Genomic DNA, 7619 nt, shown 5'->3' with positions numbered 1-7619 from the left:
CCACCAGGTCCCAGGCCAGCAAAGGGCCTAAGGACACATCTGTGGGCCCTCTGAGGCTTGAGGGGCTGGGCCTCACGTGCCCCAAGGTGTTCTGGTCTCCAGTGGAAGGGTCCTTAGGAGACCTGTGGTCCCAGTTCTGTTTTCTCCAAGGGAAGAAGGGAGACCACCGTATCAGCTACCCAGAGGAGGCCTGGGGCCCTCCGCCACTCACAGCTGCTGGTCAGACCTGCCTGTTCCCTGCCATTGTCACACCCCCCCCCCCCCCCCCCCCCCCGACTCCCAGGTGTTTCTCTGGGTGGTTGGGACCCACCAACTCCTGCAATGGCAGGAGAGAGGAATGCTGGGAAACTCACCAGCAGCCTCAGCCTAGCACAGATGGGCCCTTTAGTGTCTAGCTCAGACAGTGCAAGAGAGGAGCCCTCCGTGGCAGTGGATGGGCCAGAAAGTGTGCAGGTTTCAGGGGCTGCAGGCCCAGCCTGGCCCTCCAGTGCCTGGGGAGGGCAGGCATTTGGGGGGAGACAGGGACCTGGGGAGGGCATAACTGCTCTGATCCTGCCTTTGTTGTGGGTGCGAGTGTAAGTGTGCATCAGTGTGTAAACACACAAATGGGAGTGTACGATTGTGGTTGTGTGCATATGTGTAAACGTGAGAGTGGGCATGGAAGTGTACAATTGTGTGTGAGTAGATGTGTGTGAATATGAGTGAGCATGAGTGTGAGCGGGTACAGAGCGTGGTGTGAGCGCGTGACCGCGTGAGCATGTGTGTATGAGTGTGGGTGTATGTGCGGAAGTGCGAGTGCTCATGCGGGGCTGGGTGAGTGTCGCCAGTGTGGGCCTTTGGAGGAGGCTCCTGGTTCCGTTTACGGAGATCCAGGGGCGCTCCCTGTACCCCTCCTCCTTTCTCAAGCACAAGGCCAGCACTCACTCTGGAGTCCGGGAGTGGCTGAGGAGCTGGACTGTCGTCGGCCGTCAGGCTCCCTCCAGCCGGGCCACCGGATCCTCCCTCCCTTCCTTGGCCAAGGCGCTCGCAAACCCCAGCCACAGGTGTCCCCGCGGGCGGGCACAAGGGAGAGCGGAGCCCAGCGGCCTTCCGGGAGGAGGTGGCTCGGGCCGGGCGGGCCGTGCGCATTCCTGAGCCCTGAGTCAGCGCGGCCGCCCCCTCCGGCCGGGCCCGCCCCCGGCACGCACGCCCCTCGCTTCATGGCATTCCGGGGCGGGCGGGCCGGACGGGCGGGCGGGCGCGCGGGCGGGGACTCGGCGCGGGCGCCCTCCCGGCCGGCGGCGGCAGCCCCTCCCCGAAGCCCTCAGGACCCCCGAGGACCCCGGTGCCGGCGGGGCGGCGGTGAGTGAGCGCGGCGGGAGGGGTGCGGGTGCGGGTGCGGGCGCGGCGGGCGGGCGGGAGCCGGGGCTGCATCCGCTGCGCGCGGGCCGGTCCTCTGCCCAGCGCGGCCGGAGCCGCTCGGGCCGCCGGAGTGGGGCCGGGCTCGGGGTCCGGGTCCGGGTCTGGGTCCGGGGTTCGGGCAAGTCCCCGCCCAAGGCGGCCGGACTTTCCTTCGCGGAGTTTCCCGAGCCGCCCGCGCAGGCGGCCCAGCCCCGGATTCCTAACCCGGCGCGCGCAAAAATAGCCCGTGGCCGGATTAGCACGTCCTAGCGGCCTGACCGGGCCGGACAGCTTGGCTCCAGCCCCCGCCCAACAGCTGAGGGTCCTGGGAGCGGGAGGGCTCGGTCGGAGTCGGGGGTTGTCCCCAGGCTCCTCGGAGCTGTCCCCTCCCCCCTTACATTTTCCTTCTCTGCCGCCACCGGTGGGTGGTGTCTCCAAGTCGAAACTCCGGCTCAGAGGGTGGGACTTTTCGGGATCGCCCCTGTCCCAGCCGTCCTCACTGGGGATGGGAATAGTATCAGCAGGAACAGCAGGAGCTGTGGAGCTGACAGTGGGGGCCGGATCCCCCTTCCGCTTCCGAGCCCCATCTGCCTCATCTCTAGACGGTGGAAGTGCAGTGAGCCGGGAGCTACTCCCGAAGACGCCCTACCGTGCTCAGTGGTCAAGGGGAGGGGCCGGGGCTGAGCCTGAGGCCGCTAGAGGTGCTTTGGAGCAGGCCTCTTGGCTGGGAGGTGGCAGGTCCCCGGGTGCTTAGGGTGCAGGGGGCGGACCCCGCCGTCTGCCCTGCTGGGGGCCCTTCTCTGGGGCTGTGTGGGGAATGCGCAGCGGGTGCCCCAGCTGTGCCTGCCCAAGGCCCAGATGGTCCTGACCGGGTTCCTTCTTGTATGTGTGCAGCTTGGGGTTGTGTTTGTGTGTGTCTGTCTGGGTGGGCGGGGCCTGGGTCTGGAGGCCCTAGCCCTCTGCCCGGGAAGGCCCCAGCCTTGGGACTTCCTGGCAGAGAAGATTCAAGGATGAAACTGGCTTTTCAGGTTTGGCCCAGCTAGATGCTGGGTTCTCCCCACCCTGATGGAGCTGGCCCCAGCCCCCTAGCCCCCACCCGGAGGTGGGAGGAAGCCGGGGATCAGGACGGCTGGCTGGGGCCCCAGAGGTCCTGAGGCTGAGACCCCTGCCACCAGGGGTTGTTCTGGGCAAGCTGAGTCCTTTTCCCTGACAACAGGGCAGGGCTGGCAGTGGGGCACAGGAGTCAAGTGGGCTCCGATGGGAGGTGCCAGGCCCCAGGCCCTTTCCCAACCCCTCCAAAGCAGCCTCGATTGGCCTACTGGCCTCCCGTCACACAGACAGGCTGACAAGGGCAGCAGAGCTGGAGCATTGCTATGACCAACATCCCTCGTCCCGCCCAGCGTGCGTTCCAGATGGATCCCCGCCCTGGGAGCTCGTGTTCTTGCCATACCTTTGGTTCAGAGGGAATCCCCCGGGTCTCCTGCCTTTCGGGGCCCTCCCTCAGTTCCACCTGTTGCTCGGGGCACCCCCATTGCTCCTCTCCTGGCATGTGAGGGGCTCCCCCACACCAGCTCCGGTTCCCCCACCTCGGTGTCTGTGACGGGATCGATTTTCTGTGCATGGATCAGATTCCTTCGCTTCTGCCTCTTCTCTGGTGGGGTGTGTTGGAGGGCGACGCCCTCTTCTCTGACCTGAAATGCTCCGGTGGAGTGGGTGGCATAGGGTCCCAGAGGGGCCTGACAGCCCTCACAGCCTGAGGAACCCTATGGTCTGCCCCCTGCCTGGGCCACCCTGGCGGCTCCTGGGCAGGCGCAGACCAAAGCTTTGAACCCCTTGGAGGCTCAGCGACCTCAGGTGGTGACTGGCCTCTCGGAGCCTCAGTTTCCTTATCTGCAAGGTGGACACAGAGGACCGCTCCCTCCCAGGGGTTGGGATAGGTCAGTGGAGTCAGTCAGGGTCAGGTGACTGAAGGCATTTCTGCTCTGATAACGGACTTCGGGGACTTGGTTTCCCCTCCACAGCCTCTCTGATACCGTCCGGTGGCTGGTGAGTTCTGGGAAGTTCGCTAGGCCTGAGGGTGTCTGGGCACCAGGGAGCACGGGTGTGGGGTCAGTCAGGGGCACTTCTGGGGGCTCTGACTGGTGATCAGGCTGGGCATCTGCCTCTGGCCAGGTGTGCTAATGGGGTGTGGGCCTGTGCCCTCTGCATCTTGAGGGGCTGCTTCCATCCAGCATCTGCTGTAGCTCAGTCTGGGCCCTACCCCCTTCACTGTGTGGCGTGGACAGGCCCTCCGACCTTTCTGAGCTTTGGGGCTCCCCGACCCTCGGTGTGTCCGCCCCTGTGAGCCCCAGTGAGATCAGGGGCTTGGATTCTGGTACCCGGACTGTGGGTCGTCTGCGCCCTCTGAGCCTTTGGGCAGTGCCCCTCCCCAGGGCTGGCGTTCCCTTCCTGTCCGGGGCACCACTCTCCAGGTCAGGGCCCAGCTGCGGTTGTCAGGGCTTCTCACAGGGCCTCCTGCAGGAGGAAGCCCCCTGTTCTGGTCTTGGCCCTGTGCATGCTCGTTTGGGGTGATGGCAGGTGTTGGGTGACGTGAGGAGGCAGGGATCTGATGTGTCCTCCTGGGCACTGGCAGAGGGCACCGTATGGACCCTCAACCGGGTCTCAGGCCTGCCCTGCTCCCCTGCGAACCTCATTTCTTCCACAGAAAAGTGGAGGGGTCGCTGGGAGGGTTTTAGAGGTTGAGGGCTTGGCTAGTATCATTCCTGACATGATGCCATTTACAGATGAGGTGCCTTTCACTTTGCCGCATAATAGCACATGGTGGAGAAGGCCTGGATTCTAGGCTGTCAGCTGCTGATCTCCCCTCCCAGGGAGACCTGGGGTTGTGCAGACTAAAGACTGAGGGTTAGAGATCATGGCTGTGGGGAGGCTGGAGGAGTCAGCTCTCCTGGGACCGTGCTCAGGTGAGCTGGGGACATGTCTGGGCACATGTCCGCGGGTGGGGCCCAGTGCTCCTGCTGACCTTGGCAGTCGGCCGTCCCCTGGGCAGGGCAGGGCCTGGACTTGGAGGGTCTGGTCTTGAGGCCGGGCCATCCACTTGGCCTCCAGCCCCCCTGCCAGTGTTGTCCTGTGTGTGTGGGGCAGTGGTGAATGCTGCTCACGCCTGAGGATCCAGCCACTGTCCTGGTGGGCCAGACCTTCTCCCCAGTCTTCTCCTGCCTCTTGGCCACACCGTCCCGCCCTGGGCCTCTCTGAAGGGTCCCCTCCCTGGCCCCCGTGGCCTGTGCTCTGGTGGTACACGTTCTGGGCCCTCTGACCCGGGTCCCCGGCCCTTTCTGTGGCCACCCTCCTCAGCGAGCCCCGCAGGAGGTCGCATCACTAGCCTTTCTGGGTAAGATTCAGCTCCTGCTTCTTGAACACCTGCTTGTGCCAGGCAGCTGTGGCCCCTGACTTTCAGATGGGGACACTGAGGCTTGCCTGGGGCTGCAGGGGGTGGAGGTGAGCGGGGTCTGTGCACTGCATCTTGGGCCAGGCTCTCTTCCCTCCCTGGCCTCTCTGCACTGGCCCCTGCTTCCTGGTCCCTCCTGCACCATGCACAGTGTCCACTCGCCCTCAGGGTCTCCAGTCGTCCACAGAACAGGAACCTGAGTCAGTGGGACACTCCCCTGCTCCTCATCCAGCCCTCTGCCCCCAGGCTGCAGCCACTCCCGTGCTTCTTGCTGCCACTTCACACAGCCCTAGTGGTCCTGTGACCCTTCAGGGCCCTTGTCCTCGGCCTCATCGTGAGTTTGCCCCGCGCTTGTCCTGAGCTGCTCGGAGCACCCGGGGGGCAGCGAGGGTGCAGTGCTATTTCATGCCTCCGCTGGGCTCACCGGCAATGTTTGCTTCGCTGGCACGTCCCACTTCACTGCTAGATGCCCCTTTGGGTGTCTCCTGATGGGGCCGGGCCCCGGGTGGGCAGTTGTGAATGTTGCCAGTGACTCAGATGCTCTGTGACCCGGGCGGTCCGACCCTCCCTGGCCTGCGGTTTCTCCCTGCACTGAGGGCTCAGCAGAGCGGACATGCTGTTGGGACTCCCCCCGAGGAGCTCTCTGGGAACAAGAGCCCACTGTGCGCCTGGGGGAGGCCTGGACACTGAGCCACTGTCTCCTCTGGGCGGACACTGTGACCCTCCCTGGCCCAGACTCTTTGTCTGGCCTGGGCCTGCCCCTCCCCCAAACCCTCGAGGCCCACTGTGGAGCCCCCACTTTGTGAATCCCACCCACTTGAGGCCCAGATGGGGAACTGGATACACAGGGGCAGGGCAGGCCGGGGCCCACAGCGCTAGGGCAGGCTGGGCCTCCTGGTGGCGTGTGGGCCACAGGGCACCCTCCTGCCTCTGCCCCAGACACACGAGGGATTGGCTGGAGGTGAAGGACACCAGGAGATCTGGGTGTGCAGGCAGGGAGCTGGGCCTCCCTCCTGAGCTGTGCGGCTCTTGTGTTCTTGGGGTGAACTATGGGCCCAGGCTGGCAGGGCCAGGGGGTGTCCAGCTCGCTGTGCACTTTCACCACTTTCTTCCCACCTCTTTGCTGTGCTGTTCCTGCCCTGACCCAGTCATACGGTCAGCTCCTCCTCCCAGACCCAAATGACGGGTGATCGTCAGGGATCCTGCATCACCCAAGACCTTGGGGATCAGCCCCTGCTAGCCTGTGCTCCAAACTGACCAGTGTTTACCAATCAGTGGCTCCGGGGCAGACCTGTCCTGGGCACTGCAGACTTGGCAGCGACAGGATAGGACAGCACACACGTGGGTGAACTCCTGGGCTGTGCCAGGAGAATCCCGGTCCCGGAGCACCTGTCAGGGGTGGGGCAGCGCGACTGAGGCTGCGGGTCCTTGAACATGTGGGAGGTTGGGCAGAATGCACATGCAGGAGCCGGGCATGGTTAGAGCCAGGTGTGAGGGGAGGCCGTGGTGGGTGGTGGGAGCCACGGAGCGTCGTGGATGTGTGTGGTGGTGTGAGCCAGTCAGCTGGCAAAGGTTCCCAGCTGGTGTCACCCAGAGGTACTGGGCACGCATGGGGAGCTCCTAGAGATGCTGACCCCCAGCCCCTAGGCTGCGGATTGCCAGTGATGACCCCAGGTGCCACTCTTGGCCCTGTTCCTCTCCGGACCTTGCAATGGCTTCATCAGAAGCACTGGCTCGTTTTCCAGGTGAGAATATGAGGCTGCGAGAGACATGTGGCTGTTGGGTGGCATGGATGGACCGAAGGTGGCGTAGCCAGCCCCATCGGAGATGTTAAAGTGGTCCCCATCCTGTCTGGCCCCTGACCCTCAACGCCTTCCAGGGCATAGCACGATCTTGCGGGTCAGATCACCTGGATCCCCCTGCCTGGCAGGGCTGACCTGACTGTGGCTCAGGATGCTGTCACAGCACTGCAGGTTCTGGAAGCCTCTCTCTGAGCACCATCTGGCTTCCCAATGTGCTGGATACTTCCCAACCCCCCAGTGTGTCTGAAATTCCCCTGTTACTGCTTGAGACTCAGATTGTCCTTCCCAGTCATTTCCTTCCCAGCTGGGGATCTTCCAGTCTGCATCATCTGTGAAGGGAGGGCTGGCCAATGATGAGGAAGCCGCCGCCCTCCCAGGATGCTGACCTGTGACCTGTTGATGCTATTGCTGGGCTGTATCAAGGGACACACAGGTCTGGGCTGGGTTTGTCATGTGAGTTGGATGCTGATGGCTGGTCTGGTTCAGATCCTAGAGGGATCCAGTTCTCACTTAGGATGCCTTCATGTCGGACCCTACCCTACCAATCCTGCCTGCCACCTCCCCCTCCAGGGAACCCACCATCTGACCCCACGTTGTGGGGCTCGGCATGGGCAGGAGGCCCAGAGGAATTCCCAGTGATGTGGGAACAAATGCTGCCCTTGGCCTTTGCCTTGAGGTCAGACTGGGTGAGGGCCGGGGAGAGGGGCTTGGCCCTGAGGGGGCTATGTGGATGGAAAGACCTCTGGGTACATAGCTCAGAGAAGAGACTGGAATGTGAGGGATGGGGTAAGAGCCAGGCATCCCCAAAGGACTCCCTCCCAGACCAGGGACAGTCTGGGCCTATTCCTATTCAATGTGGGCCAGTAGGAGTGTGAGCAGCGTGCTGGGCCTGATCCTGGTTGGTACAGAGCCAGAAGGAGTGTGAGCAGTGTCCTGGGCCTGTCCTGGTCTGTGCAGAGCCAGCAGGAGTGTGAGCAGCGTGCTGGGCC

The 7619-nt window shown here is 63.9% G+C and overlaps 1 protein-coding gene across 2 annotated transcripts in view; it reads left to right on the top strand.

Moving 5' to 3' along the window:
* Nucleotides 1-1188: 1188 nt before the first annotated feature.
* RHBDF1 (rhomboid 5 homolog 1) overlaps nucleotides 1189-7619 on the top strand; it is a 15286-nt gene continuing 8855 nt past the window's right edge. For both annotated transcript variants that reach the window (XM_046666663.1, XM_046666662.1), the window contains exon 1: nucleotides 1189-1341. The gene's annotated coding sequence lies outside the window, so the exon portion shown is untranslated. The remainder of the gene's footprint in view (nucleotides 1342-7619) is intronic.

Source organism: Equus quagga, chromosome 7 (assembly GCF_021613505.1).
Source record: "Equus quagga isolate Etosha38 chromosome 7, UCLA_HA_Equagga_1.0, whole genome shotgun sequence".
NCBI classification, from domain to species: Eukaryota; Metazoa; Chordata; class Mammalia; order Perissodactyla; family Equidae; genus Equus; species Equus quagga.
This window is presented reverse-complemented; position numbering and strand designations above follow the sequence as displayed.